This window comes from Xyrauchen texanus, chromosome 20 (genome assembly GCF_025860055.1).
Source record: "Xyrauchen texanus isolate HMW12.3.18 chromosome 20, RBS_HiC_50CHRs, whole genome shotgun sequence".
Lineage (NCBI taxonomy): Eukaryota > Metazoa > Chordata > Actinopteri > Cypriniformes > Catostomidae > Xyrauchen > Xyrauchen texanus.
The window spans coordinates 38588270-38604569 of NC_068295.1; the positions used below are offsets into that span (position 1 = coordinate 38588270).

At 37.7% G+C, this 16300-nt stretch overlaps 1 pseudogene; it reads left to right on the forward strand.

Moving 5' to 3' along the window:
- The window catches only part of LOC127660894 (myomesin-2-like), a 74278-nt pseudogene that overhangs the window by 42524 nt on the left and 15454 nt on the right, over window positions 1-16300 (forward strand).

The window sequence follows — 16300 nt, forward strand, 5'->3', positions numbered from 1 at the left end:
TTAAAACAAACACGCAAACAGAACATAAAAACAAGCACTTAAAATTCACAATCAAAGGCTGTTCGTAACCTATCCTTTTCCGTATTTTGATTAATTTCCAAGTTAAACAGGATATTGAATGAGATAACATAGGTAGGGCGGGACCAAGGAGGTCTGAATAGCCTGGAGACTATCTAAAGCATAGCATAATTTGTTTGCAGATGACACTTGGTTTGACATGTTGCTAATACATGACATACAGTGCATTTTTAAAAATGGCAATTGCAAATCTGACATGTTTCTGAATGAAACAGGAGACTCAATGAGAAAAAATGCAGGGCTTGATTTTATCCATCAGCAATAGAGTGCAACACTGCCTGCCCACTTTATTTAGCAGTTTTGATTATAAAAGTATTTTCCCATTATTATCATTATTTTGTTCCATAGGAAAGTACTTCATACAAAAATCATGCCAAATGAACCAGCCCTGAGATATCACACTACAAACTTTAAGCTTTTTGTATATTTGGAGTGCAGGGTTTTGGAAAGAGGGAGTGTGACTAAATCGACGGTGCAGTCTCGTGGAAGTGGGTTGGTTAAAACCACTTACAGCACCTTTAAGCAAAGCTTAGAACAAAGCGAAGCCAATGATGCAAGACTGTGTACTTAACATACGTGAATGAACCACCATACCATGATGCAATCAAATTATAAATGGTAGAAAAATATAAAACTATTGATTTAAATAGTTGATTATAAGTATAGAAACAATATATGTTAAGTTTATTTAGCTAAATATTCAGATATATACAAATATATAAGTAGTTTGAGAGTGTAAGGAGATTGACTTGATTGCGTCATTAACAGTGCATCATGGGAGTGGACTGTGACTGCAGAGCTCTTTTGGCGCACTTTGTTCATTGCGATTCATCGATTGGTCTATCTTTATCTGGAGAATCATGAGCAGTGTATTTATTCAGCACAAAGTCTCCTATTAAACACATTTTGAAAAAAATTTAATAATATGTACTGATGGCTTCAACAGAAGCATATTCCATTTATTAACAACCTTTGAGCTTACGGGATGTCAGTCTTTAAAGGTTTATACGCTAATAATCAGTTATCACATGGAGAAAATAAATGGTATTTTTACCTCTGGAACCAGACTCTTGCACTCTTTTGATTGGATTGTGAAAAGTTATTTTTACATAGCAGAAAGAAACCAGGGAGGGCTTGAATAGTAGGTGGGCTTGGCGACTTAAGGCGAAAAGGAAAGTAATTTTTGAAACAGAGCAAGTTATTACATTTTGAAAGTATTTATTTCATTTTATGTGGAATAACATGCTCTGATGAGACTGCATTTAAATAGGGTCAACAATTAAACTGCGATTTCATATTTACTTCAATTATACAACCATCCTTCAGTTTGACGGCAGTTTACAAAGCTGCATATCAGTGCATTCTAAAGAAGCGATTCACATAGTTGAAGCATCTTATTAAGAAGAGAGAGGGGCAGAGAGAGAGAGAGAGAGAGGGGGGAGCTGTGCAGAAGAGAGTGGTATGCACTATGGGAGTTGTTCTGAAGAGTCTTGGGGAGCAGCTGTCTGCTCGGCTGCCGATAAGGAAGAAAGCAGAGGATGAGCTAAATGATTCATCCGGAGAGGCCTGGAACTGTAAGGCTGATAAAACCAGCCAGTAGAGTGCACTGTGGATTCATGTGTATGTATATGTGTTAGATGTTCTCCACAGAGCACAGCTGAGGAAAAGTGAAGCCCTATATAGGTTGATTGGTCATAAGCGGACCAACTTGGAATCTGTGCCTGCAGAACTCCATAGAAAGTTCCATGGATTTCCACAGAATTGGAATGCCCATCATTCACTAAGTAGTTCTTCTAAAAATAAAAATGAATAAAAAAGAATTTATTTTTGCTTTGTTCTCAGCCAAAGTGATCGTATCACTTCAGATTACATGGATTAAACCACTCGAGTCATATGGATTACTTTTATGCTGACTTAATGTCCTTTTTGGAGCTTGAATATTTTGGACCCTATTGACTTATTTTGTATGGATAAAAAAACTCAAATGTCCTTCTAAATGTTTTAATTTGTGTTCCGGTGATGAAAGAAAGTCCAAGTTTGAGACGACATAAGGATTAGGTAAATGATGAGATAATTATTATTTTGGGGTGAATTATTCCTTTAAGACTAAGCAAAGGCCACTTTGCAAGCAGTAAATGGTAATCCAACCATTAACAAACAACAACTGTCTTTAAGCACTACTGGGTGTTCGTCAAATCATGCAATTAAAATTCATGAGAAAGCTGATAAGCTTTCAGATTGTTCCTATGGAAGAACACTGGTCAATAATGCATTCCAACCATAAATCCTGCATATCTTGACATACCTATTTAATATTCTCTGCCACATGCCGGCTTATGTGTGAATGCTTCCCTGCTTCTGTGTTATTTTGAAGGTGCGCAGGAAATCAAGTGTGGCGTCAATGAGCGAATCAGGCGACATTTATCTCTCTTTCGAGAGCTGCCAAATCACAGAGAAATCACAGTTTATGTGGAAGAAGTCCTACCAAGAAATAACTGAATTTTCCAAGGGAATCTCCTTGAAGACTTCAGGCAGCCAGTAAGCAAACTACTTTCAGTGCACACAGTGTCCCGAATAGATCTGGTCCACAAACATATTGGCTCAAAGTGTTTTTAGGGCAGTGCATGTTTAATTCCATTTGATTTGCTTTTGTTTTCCCTTTGATCATACTCTTTGCTCATTTGTTTCTTTAGCTCAACTTTGCTTTTTAAAAACCCTGACAAAGAAGATGTGGGTACATTCTCTGTGTCTGTTACTCATACTGATGGTGTCTCTGCCAGCTACAAGATCTCAGCAGAAGGTGAGGCCTGTTAATATATTATGACCATCAACTTTATTATTAATGCCCTTCCTCAAAGTTATATGGAGTACAAATGCTATCAAACACCCCAAATATTCAAAGCACACTAAGTGCATCTTTTGGAGTTCAACATAAAAATTACATACTTTAAAGATGCTTCATACAGTATTATTGGGGGCCAAGCAACAAAGGTGCCCCTTAATTTGCATATAAGTATTATTATTATTATTCTGGTTGGGAGTCTATGGCAGCCCTATGAACCGTACATAAGAAAATGATGAGATTTGGTACACTGATGAGGTGGAAATGAATAACACTATATCAAATTTCATTTGCGTGTATCTTTTGAACTGTTTTTCCTAGAGACACCATTCTTTTATTTGTCTGATTACTCTCCTCCTGAAGATTCAAATGGACCTTTGGTAGCCCATTACAGTGGCCGCCATCTTGCATTATGACATTAACAGTTTAAACTCTTCACGTCCTTTAAACTTTGTCCAAACGTTGGCTTAAAATAATCTCCAGACCGAGTCGCACAGAAATGAACAGAAATCATTTTCCCATTTGTAATACCGTTCAGAAATTATGTCAATGTGAAGTTAACGAGGTACACGTGAAAATAGATTTGAGGCTGTATCTCGGCAATGCTTTGTCCTATCGAAACGACATTTGGTATTCTTTATCAGGACCATGATCCGAGATAATATGAAAAGTTTGGTGAAAGCACCACCTATGGGTCAAGAAATGTCAAAAAAGGCTATTTTTCCCTTAACTTTTGAACCGTTTGTCATAAATTATGAGTTTTGTGTCTTTGAATTCCTGTGGTCATGGGGATTTTTCCAACATCAGCCATACAACCTCTCCGCCATTTTTAATGTTATGAAAAAATAATGTATATTTAAAATGCTTTGTCTGATTTGAATGAAAGTTGGAATGGGTCTTCATGTCAAATGCTTAGTCAATTTTAATAAAACTTTAAATGTATCATTGCTTCTGAAATTGGCGGAGATATATTTCTAAATGTATTATATATATATATATATATTATTTAAAACCTGCTGCTCTCAGATTTGAATGTATCTTTGGCACTTTAGATCTGTGTCAACTGAAGGGCCCAGTGATTAATGCATTGGAACACAAGTCAAATTTGAGTTTAAGTCCAGGAAAGAGCAGTTTTAAAATGTGTACTTCTGTTCTGATCTCTGAATCTTTATATTGTGCTTACTACAATGCAGACTGTATTTTATTGAAGTCCTGCTTCAATTAAAAAAATATATATTTTTCTGACATCAGCCATATAACCTCTCAGCCATTTAGAATTTTCTGAAAAAGTAACCTCCTATGATATAAAAAAAAAATGGCACCTAACTTTGTGTCACGTTCCTGTGTTGTCTGTTTCACTTGCCACCTTTCACGTTCCATGTCACGTTTCCTTGTTGTCTGCCCCGTGTTTTCCGTTTCACCCTTCACGGATCATATTCCATGTCATGTTTTCCTTGATGTCCGCCCCGAGTCTCACTGTCCTTGTAGAAAACTACAATTCCCACAATTCCCGGCCTCCCTCACTGCCTGCACACATCATTGTTCTCACCTGTGTCTCGTTTAGTCTTTATTGTGTCCTTGTGTATTTAAACCCTGTTTATTCCTCCATTCCCTTGTCGGTTGTTGTATGTTGATATGTTGTTCTTGTTTTGCTGTCTGTTTTACCCGCTGTGTGTTCTTTTGTATTTGAGTTAGTTTTTCCCCTCGTGGACTTTTCTTTGTGTTTTGCTTATTTGTTATTTTTGAAATAAACCGCAATTGGATCCTTACCACCCGTCTGCCTTCTCCTGCTTCCCGCATTCATAACACTTTGGTATATATGGTAATTTTTGACAGGAAGTTTTAGATGTGCAACCCTTTTTTTTATGATGATGATGATGATGATTATGATGACGATAGTGATAACATTTTTGCTTTCCTGAAGTACAATAATATTATGCATTTATTTTGGGATTTTAGGCTATTTATATCTTATTTACATATACATTTCTAAATTTTACCATTAATTTACATATACAAATAAGCAAATTTTTGGGAAAAAAATTCTGAACCTACACTTCAATATGTTAAACAAATAACTTTTTTACAATCGTTTTAGGGTTTGTTGACATCACATCATCATGGTGACAAGTTGGCTATAACTTTACCCAGAATAGGTTAATAAGTGATTTTTATCACACTAAAATCATGTTTACACACATAACCTTTATGTCTTGTCGTTATACTTTTGAAAAAGTGAGTATTTTAATGTTAAAAATTGGCCCCCATTCATTTCCATTATAAGTGCCTCACTGGAACCTTAATGTTTTTATTTATTTTTAATTTTTGTGGTAATCAACATTATGGCAGGAATGCTTTCGATTGAGCTTAACTTGTATTGAAACCAGAACATTCCTTTAAGAAAATAGTATACTCTCAACCTAGAATGACTCTTTGACATCAATCAGATTTGTTGATTTTGTGGTTCACTGGTTAGAACTCTGTGATTCAGTTCAAAAGACTGGGTGAACCCTGGTTTGATACCTGCTTCAGCTTGTATTAATGTTGTGGCTCTGTTGTGCTGAATCTCTTTGCAATGTGCTCAAGGAATGGCATTAGGGCTTTGCCCCGATCAATCCTGCTTGCAGCTATACTTATTATTATTATTATTATTATTATAATTATTCAAGAAGATATTTTCTTATAATTGGAGAAGTATTGCACTTAATTTGGTAGATGTAAATGGTGGTTATATAGTACTATTTACTGTTATTTCATAAGCATTTAAGGCAATATTAGTACAGAACAATATAACATTCAATTGTTTACATGAAGCAGTGTTGGGGAAGATACTTTGAAACTGTAGCTACAAGTTACAGTACTCATAATTTAGTAGTTTACATTCAAGCTACCTTTTTAAAATAGTATCTACGTACACTATAAATTGCTTACAAAAAGTAGTTAAATAATTGAATCTATTTAAAGGGACAACACCCCTTTAAATATACAGTGGCAAGAAAAAGTATGTGAATCATTTGCAATTAGCTGTTTTTCTGCATTAATTGGTCAGATAATCTCTTCTTCATCAAAGTCACAAATATGGACAAACACAATGTGCTTAAGCTAACAACACACAACTAGTTATGATCTATCATGTCTTTACTGAACATATCCTATTAAAAATTCACAGTTCTGTGGAAAAACTAAGTGAACCCTTGGATATAATAACTGGTCGATCCTTCTTTGGCAGCAATAACCTCAACCACGCATTTCCGGTAGCTGTGGATTAGACCTGCACACTGTTTAGAAGGAATTTTGGACCATTTACTTTTTGTCCAACTCCTTCAGATCAGCCATATTTTTAGGATGTCTGGTGTGAACGGCTCTCTTGAGGTCATTCCACAGTATCTCTTTTGGGTTAAAGTCTGGGCTCTGACTGGCCCACTCCAAAAGGTGGATTTTATTTTTTGAAGCCATTCTGTAATAGATTTACTTTGATGCTTAGGGTCATTCTCTTGCATTTTCTTGTCATTACTCAACTTCTACTGAGTTTTAGCTGGTGCACAGCCACCCTGAAATTATTCTGTAGGATATCTTGATAAACTTGAAAATTAATTTTTCCCTCAATGATGTTAAGCAGTCCAGGCCCAGAAGCAGCAAAGAAGCCCCAAATCAAGATGCTCCCTTCACAGTACTTCACCGCTGGGGTGATGTTTTCATGTTGGTATTCGGTGCCCTTTTCATGCCATACATTCTGCACTCTTCCCAAACAATTCAACCTTAGTTTCATCAGTCCACAAAACATTTTCCCAGTAGCATTGTGGAGTGTCATGGTGGTCTTTGGCAAACTTCAGACACGCAGCAATGTTTTTGTTGGAAAGCAGCTGCTTCTGTCATGGTATCCTGTCACTGACACATGCCTGTTTAATGTTTTAGTATAGTCGACTCATGAACAGAGATGTTAACCAGTTCCAATGATTCTTTCAAGTCTTTCGCCATCACTCTAGGGTTATTTTTTACATTATTGAGCATTCTGCGGTGTGCCCTTTGTGTCAACTTGGCTGGACAGCCACTTCTAGTGAAAGTAGCCGCAGTACTAAATCGTCTCGATTTCTAGACAATTTGTCTAGCTGTGGACAGATGAATATCTAAGCTCTGCGAGATAACTTTGTAACCCTTTCCAGCTTCATGTAAAGCAACAATTCTTGATCTTTGGTCTTCTGAAATCTCTTTTTTGCGATGGACCACATAAGCAGATGCTTCTTGTGAATAGCAAACTCAAAGTTTTTGAGTGCTTTTTATAAGTCAAAGCAGCTCTAACCCACACCTCCAATATTGTTACATTAATTGGATGTTACATTAGTTGCAAGTTTGCCAACTCCTGACTGAAAAATTATCTTTTGATGATGTCATTTGACTAGGGGATCACATACTTTTTCCAACCTACACTGTGAATGTTTAAATGATGTAATCTATATGTACAAGAACAATAGAAAAATGTGTGTGTCATTAGTTAAAACAGAATGTGTTTGTTCATTATTGTAAATTAGATGAAGTTCAAACCAGATTTTAAGACAAATGTATACGTAAATGCAGGTAATTCCAAAGGGTTCACATACTTTTTCTTGCCACTGTGTAACTTTAAGATGATTTAATGATGTATATTATTAAAATCAGAGCAGTATGTATCTGGCAGGAAAAAAAGAAATGAATTAGGGTGACCGCTTTACACTAAAAAAGAAATCATATTTACACTAAATACAGCTAATCAATATAGAATACACTGTTATTTACATAGTGATGAACAACAGTATTTTACTAAATATTTCTATACAGAAGATAAAGTAAAATGAAGATGTAAAGTGCCGCATAGGGACTTCTGAAGAGATTTTTAAACTAATTATTATAAAATGTATTGTCTGGACAAACCAATTCACTACAATTAATCGGAGTTCTGAGCACAACATACAAGTGAAGGGAGACATTTAAGGACTGCACGTTTGATTATTACCTCAGTTTGCACTGTTGTAGAGATTCATGTGCAATACAGTTCGACATATAAAACTGCAATGTAAAGTTTTGTCACTCTATACAGCTACTCGCTGAAGAAAGTAGCTTGTAACTGGAAAATCTACACATATCGTGAAAACAACAAAGCTACTGTCACGCTACTGGAAAAAAAATGGCTTAGTTGGTAATGTCACTAATTTTAGATACTCCCCAACATATAAAGAGCCTAAGGATGTCATTAACCATGGTGTTATATTGATATAAATAGAGTGCCTTTAGGTAGTCAGTTTTCAATGCTTTGGAGATTTGTTTTGAAAGTCTCTGCTGTAATGTTTTTGCAAAGATAAATTATGTTGTTTTTTCTGCTGTCCTGTATTTCAGAGTTGGAGAAAATGTTGGCCCTCAGCTATGACATACGCAACCCAAGTAAGTGTTCCTGAATATAGGAGTGTATCCTGTTACTTTTACCTGTGGCAATTTAAAGTTTCGCCCAGCTGTTTTCTAAAATGGAGTGTTCAAACTCTAGAAGTCTGATTGGATAAAAAGAGCTATGTTTGTCATCACACATCTGTGAAACTCTATATTCCAATGGTTCCAACGGCCCCTGGAAAACCTAGAAAATATCAGGGAAATATAAATGTTAGAAAATCTTAAAAAGTCATGAACATTTATATAGTTAATTGTGGCATACGTCATCCCTCAATGATGTTAAGCAGTCCAGGCCCAGAAGCAGCAAAGAAGCCCCAAATCAAGATGCTCCCTTCACAGTACTTCACCGCTGGGGTGATGTTTTCATGTTGGTATTCGGTGCCCTTTTTATGCCATACATTCTGCGCTCTTCCCAAACAATTCAACCTTAGTTTCATCAGTCCACAAAACATTTTCCCAGTAGCATTGTGGAGTTTCATGGTCGTCCCACCTCTTCTGAGGGCCGTTCTTTAGCCAGGCTCTCAATGGGAGTGGGCAGGGGAGTGCACGTCAAGTCAAGTCAAGTGGTTTTTATTGTCGTTTCAACCATATACAGTTAGTACAGTACACAGCAAAACAAGACAACGTTCCTCCAGGACCATGGTGCTACATAAAAACAACAAAGGACCAACACAGGACCAAATGAGACTACACAACAAAATAAAATACCTATATAAAATACCTATATATATATACCTATATAAAGTGTACGTGCAAACATGATGTGCATAGAGTCTTATCACCGCTGCAATGGAAACCTAGAGAGGGCCTCTACTCAGGAGATCAGCTTCCTCCCCATAGGGCATGCATGCTAGTGCCTCACAGGTCCTGGAATGGTTAGGGTTTCTGACAGAGTTAGATGCGCCGCCAGACCCGCTCCCCAGAACCTGCTGCAGATTTGATGAGTCACCAGTGGAGAAGAACACTTGTTGTGGCTGATGGGGCAGGAAGCCAGGCTGCCTTTCCCCTCACGCACCTTGGCCCAGGGAAGATAAGCTGCCGGAGTAGCTGCCACTCCTCACACCCCTGACCTGTAGGGGAGTGTGTGCGCAGCCAGACACATTCCCTAAAGCCAGGACCATCCACTTTTGGCACTTGCTGACCTACACAGAGCCCATTTACACTGTGAGGATGCCAGATCCCTCTTTTGTTTTGGACACCTTCCCAGTGGACATGTTATTTTCCCCCTTTTGGATTTTTTCTGTTATATTATTTAGAAAATAAATGTCTCTTTGAGGCCTGATGCCACACCCAACTATATCTGTCTCTTGCTCACCCCGCCACATTAATATACCTTGAATAATATTAATAAATCTTAGAAACACCAAATTAGGTGCACACACATACTCCCATCCTCCTAGACTGTTCGACCGATTTACTGTTCGACCGATTTGCTAAAAATTTTGCAGGTGCCAACTAGAGATCCTAATGACAAAAGATTATCATGAATTATGTTGATTCGTCAAATCGTTCCATAGATTTAGCTTGATAATTGAATTTGGGCTATGGCATAAAGACTAATTGGCTTCTAAATTATTTGATGAATGAATATTGTTTTGATTACTTATTATGAGGGTCACTAGATGATACATGCAAAATGTAGAAGTTCAAATAAGTAGATTTTTTGTAAAACTCTTCAATTTGATATAAATAAATAATAGAAAATTGTCAATTTTGGTAATTTTCTCCACTTTTCCAGACTGCTTGGATCCCGATAATTGCCACTTGTGACTATATAATCAGTAAGCCATTCTACGCTTTGTGTTACAGTGAAGGGAGTTTTAGTTTCACGTTGTGCCTTAAATAAAGCCCTTTAACCATGGTAAAATCACTGTAAAACACAAACTTTAGTTTGCATTGCAGTCTCCAGTGTGTACCCTGAATCTCAGCAGGCTATACTGTAGGCTTTTGCAATTTTGATATAAGACATGAACTGTGACAACACACAAGGCGACATATCAGCTCATCATGTGTCACTTCTCTCTCTCTCGTTGCAGTTATTCCTCTGAAGACCGAACTGGCCTATAAGATTCTCGAGCGAGGCCGTATGTGCTTCTGGCTGCAAGCTGAGAGCATCTCCTCTGCCATGACGTACAAATTCTTTGCCAATAACAAGGAGCTTGTCAACTGTGAGGTAAACAACTGTTAAATAAAATGGCACAGACAGCCACAGCTTTCACTATTTAAAAAAACACAAATCAGGGAATGCTACATTGAAGTTTTACATCAACAGTTGATATTAAAGTTCACCCAAAAAATGTAAATTCTGTCATCAGTTTTGAGTGAACTATTCCAACCGGCAGCAAGCTAGAAAACATAACTAAAACAAATAAAACAGTCTCATCTCCTTTGCGATACCACCATCTGCTGTGTCTCTGTTCCATTTATGTAAGTCTCCTCAGAAAAGCCCAGGAGAGATATGTTTACCTCTCTGGCTTTTTCGCAGCAAACTAAAATGAGTCACGATGCAGCTACTGGCATTATTGAGATGGTAATGGACCATTTCACAGAGGACAGCGAGGGCACTTTCACCGTGCAGATTCAAGATGGCAGAGGCAAGGCCCAGTCCTCTCTGGTGCTGATCGGAGATGGTGAGTGCCAGTGTCGCTCCAGGGCTTTTACAGCTCTCATCTGGGATATTGTGCTTTTCTCTTGAACTCTACTCACCGACCTCTCATGGTTCCTGCATTGTTTTCCTGTTTCAGCCTTCAAGGCAGCACTAGCTGAGGCGGAATACCAAAGGAGGGAGTACATTCGCGTGAAAGAGGGTACTGCTCTCTACATGATGTTGATGTAGCTGTTGAAATAAACTCGAATTAGACCCTGTGGTTTGGTAATGCATTCTTGGTATTACTTTTTTCTCAACTGGTTTTGCTTCAGTACCCAGATCTTACATTGGGCATCAAGTGATGACCCAACATTAGCACGCAAAATTGTTTATTGTACTACTAACAAACAAATATATCACATTTAAACATTGAAATACATGAACAATTGTGCATATTATTGGGCCTATGCAATTAATGGTAGTATTAATGACACAGAATTAATAGGAAAAATTAAAGAGCCCCTTAGAGGACAGAGAGGGAATATATTTTCTGAAATAGTTTTGCATTCCCTCGCAAAACATTTTGCAATACCTTTATCCATCCCAAAGTTAATAATTGTTTTAATACATAATTTAAGTATGCTATCTGTAGTCAATCCATAACCACAGAATTGACCATGGTTCTACTGCAGTAACCATATAGCCATAATTTTTGTGATAATATATTAGTATATTACTATATTATATTATTCATATATAAATGAAACCATGGTTCATTTTCATAAGGACTTGTTTTTCTTTCTTTTTCTGGGCAGAAACCATTAGTACCACAAATTAACCATGGATTTACTGTAATAAAGCTGTAGTTTTTCAAGTTTTCCAAATTGAGTATTTCCACTTCAGTGCACACTTATGTTTATACTTCATTCCACAGGGCCCCATTTCACTGAGTTTCTGTCCGTCACTGTTGCGGATAATGCCTCTGTCACTCTCGTCTGCAAAGCAAGTGAAATTTGCATTGTTTAAGACAATCAGTTTTTTTCTTTCATTTGGAATGTCTCAGATTGACTAACGATGTACTGATGTGTTTTCTTGCTTCCTCTTTCCGATCCTCTTCAGGTGGCTAATTTGAAGAAGGAGTCGGTGTTCCAGTGGTACAAGAACGAAGTGGAGGTGATGCCTGAGTTGCCTGCTGACTTGAGCTCAGGAGTCTGCAAGTTCCCCCTCACTCAGGTGAGCACTTGGCTTAAATGGGTAAGCTATATTTGGACAGGACTAGTTTCCCCTGAGGAAATCAAACATGTTACGTTTGTGAATCTTTAAAGTAATCGAAACATTCTCGTTCACTTCGTCTAATAAGTGCACTGTAAATTAATTTGGGCATAAGCATTTTTTTAAATGTACTGCATTTTTCTCACACAACATTGGTAAAAAAATTATAAAGCAGATTACCTACTATGCTAATTGTGGTCTTTTATTTTTTAGAGTGCTTCTCCTCCTTTATTTTGACTTTTGTTGAAAACTAGCATAATTTCTTGTTGCACTGCTAAATGCAAATTCATCATGGGTTTGGACCTTTTTGCCAATGTTAGGGCAAAACAACAGTTGGTGGTTGAAGTACAATTCTGCGTGCATCTTCAGAACACCAGCATCCCAGTCTATTTAAAAAGAAAGTTGACTCTGATCACAGACTGCTCAGAATGAGCACTCTAGCAGTGGTAGCTATGATCCTCACCATACTTAATTTTATATATATATAATGTCATAATATCTTATATATAAGTCTTGTTTGTTTCGTGATGAACAAATAACAAAAACTAGAGGTAGACTGATATATCAGTTTTACAGACTAATCTGTGCTGATAGTTGCTTTTTGAAGTATCGGTCCAAATCTATGCCATTATTTGCCGTTAGTTTTTGCCAGCGCTGGAGGATTCTACAGTTAGAATGGCTTAGTTCAACCGGATAACCTCTAGAGGTGAAATAGAAACACTCACTGACATCTCTTGGAGATTTGTTGTATTTAAATTTTCATCATTGACAATATTCATGTCTTCACTTCATTGCATATTTTGTTATTTAAATTAGATAACCAAGGGTTCTAAATGAAAGCAAGGGCATTTAAAGAAACAAGCGACTTTACAGAAACATGTCACGTCAGCACATACTGTACTTTGTGTCTCCAACTTCATATATTGTGAATAATAAAAAAAAAAACTTTCAATATTTCAAAATAAGAGTCCCTGAACTAAGTAAAGTGTATTCCAGGCATTACTTTATGCACCAAATCTGAATTTTTTTCTAGTATTTATTGGGATTTTGGTTGATCAATTAACTTAATCTGGGATTCTATTCATTTGGTAACTTGTAGCCTCTATGTCCATGCCCGTCATAATAAGGAAAGACTAAGAAATGTTTTATGAACATTCTATAAATGGATTTTAAAAGCTATCAGCCGATTAATCGGTTATCAGCATTTTCCACCACCTTAGTAATCAGAATCGTCAAAATCCAGAATCGGTCCACCTCTACTGAAACCCTGTATGGCTTTTTTCTTGGAAATTGTTTTTTTGGGGGGTTTCATGACCCTTTAAGTCATTATTTACTGAAAATCTTCAAAAAAATGCCATCATTAACATCTTCGTTGTTTGGTCACGGGACAGAAATCAGTGGTATTTGGTGTCAAAGCCGTCAAATGGCCTCCACACATACAACCTTTTAGTCCATTCAGAGCTTCGGTGAAGGGCAGGATTTTGTAACATTACTGTCATTACTTTGTAAATTACAACTGACTTTTTTTGTTTGTTCCTCACATTAAGCTGTTGTTTGGCATTTTGAGGGTTGACATAAGCCAGGACATAAAAAATTATTAAATAAACATAAATTCAATTTTTTTATTTTGGGTTCAGAATAACATTTGCATTACCATTTTTTAGAAGTGTATCAAAGCATACTTAGCACTAAATACAATGGCTAAGGTTATTTCAAAGAAAATATATAATGCCTTCTGGACTGTTAAGGGTAATTAGTCTTTTCACTGTGACATATTGTAACTTGTACAACCATGGTCTACAACCTCCATAAAAACAAGACTTGATGTATGACAAAATTATACAGCATTTGTTAGAATGGCTCTTGGTGTGATATAGTGCTATGAGAAATATCCAGAAGAACAGTTGAATCATGAGAAAGAACCTGTAGAATATATGACATCCAAATGATTTCAACCAGAGTTTCTGAATCAATTGGAGTTGGTGCAGTCTTTTTATGTAATGTTGGCTATCCCTTGTCATTTTTGTAAAATTACAAAACTATATGAAATAGCTATAATTTACTTCCAAGACATTGAAGCACTGAATCTATTACGCTGGTTTTACTCTATAAAAAGCATCACTAAGGTGGCCTGTTTTTGTGAAATGCTGTATTTTTCTCTTCCCTGATCTTCTAGTTCTCCAAGAAGGATGTGGGACTATATAAAGCAACCATCACAGATGACAGAGGCCAGGATGTGTCACAGATTGATATTTCTGGGAAAGGTAACGTCTCTTGTGTTATCAAAAATAGAAACATGTAAATGTATACTGAAATATTTTCTACAAAATTAGCAATCTTTTTCTCACCCACAGCTTTTGATGACATCATTAATGAGCTGTCTCGTATCTCTGGTATGTATAACACATGACATGTGTCTTTCATTGTGTTACCACCAATAGATTTGAAATCAACTGGACTGGACACCCCTATCCCATATGTAGTCTTAAAGCGCGCATCTAACTTAAAATGGGCCAGAACTTCAATTATTAACCTTTTATGTTTCCCCATAGTTCAATTTTAGTGCTGTTCCAGTGCAGTCATGGACTTGATAATGAACTGTATGGATTGTTGATGGAAAAATTTAGATGGGTGTCAAATCTACGGGTGACGACCATATTTAAAAAAAGAAATGGAATCTCATAGAAATGACCATCCAGGTCTCATTCAACCCAAAATCAAAAGAAACTAAATATATTTTTAATAAAGAATCTGAAGACCCCCCACAGTCATTATGAATTTTTGTATTGCATTATATTATTACAAAAAAATTACTTTTCTCTCACAAATTCTAGTTACTGTAATGCATTAATTTTTTTTACTTTTTAATCTTAATTATTTCCATTATTCTCAATTGCAAATCTTATTATATTCAATATTTATTTACAATTTTGGAAACACAGACTCATTGTTTATCATTTTTATTTTTTAGATTTATAGCAACAGTGCTCTAAGACTGCTTTTCCATCACTATAAGGTCCACCTCCTACATTTTTTAATTTGTAATTTTGTTGTTTGTAAAGACATTTTAATATAGACACTTTTTATATTTATCTGCAAAACTGGCAGCAGGAGATAGCATGTAGGGATCTTTTAGGATGTCCCAAGGCTAGGGTACTGAGAGAAGACTCGAAGCCCTTACCCTGCTCCGCGCACCCGGCAGGGGGCGGATTTAGAGACTGGGGAAAAGGCCTAATGGGGCGTCTTCAGAATTCGTCAGCGCTGGCGTGCCGGGGCTGTGGCAAGGGCGGCGGCAAGGTAGCTGTCTGGTCCACACATTTCCTATTCTTTCAGGAGGGAAAGACCCTGCAGAGGCCATAACCTGCCCAGTTTTAGGGGGAGGTACTGCGTGGCAAATAAACCACAAGGGTTATGAAGCCGTACGTGGGATATGGCGTGGTGGTAGGTCCAGCCTAATGAGGGGGGACTCTACAAGCATGGCGGCCGGGGCAGCAGGACTGCCCTGGGGAAACGCAGGTCCGCTGACAAGGGGGACCGTAGCGTGGAAAATACATCATGGGGAGTTAGCCTGAAGAGGGAACTATGCCCATGGAGCCTAAACCCAGTACAGAGCACTGAGACTCGTAGTGGGTCTGGCCACGAATTGCTCTGCTGAATTCGTGGGCCAGAGGGCTAGGGAGGAGAAACATCCAGGCAGCGACGCTCAGTGGCTGACCTGGGAAAGAAGGCGCACTGGATCAAGAAGGATCAACTTGAGGGACTCCGGGTGCAAGGTGCAAGCGGAACACCCGGTCAGTTGTGCCGTGTTACGAGTTCTACCGGCTCGGACCTGACAAAACACAGGATGAGACCGACTCAACCCTCAGATTGTAAAACCTGGCAAAGGTATTGGGTGTTGCCCAGCCCGCTGCTCTGCTAGGGATGTGCCATGGCTCAGTGCCCACGAGGATGCCACACTTCTAGTAGAGTGTGCTCGAACCCGCAAGAGGGAGGGCATGGCCTGGGTGTGATAGGCTAAGGCAATAGCATCAACAACCCAGTGGGCTAACCTCTGTTTGGAGACGGCGTTCCCTTTCTGTCATCCGCCAAAGCAGACAAAGAGC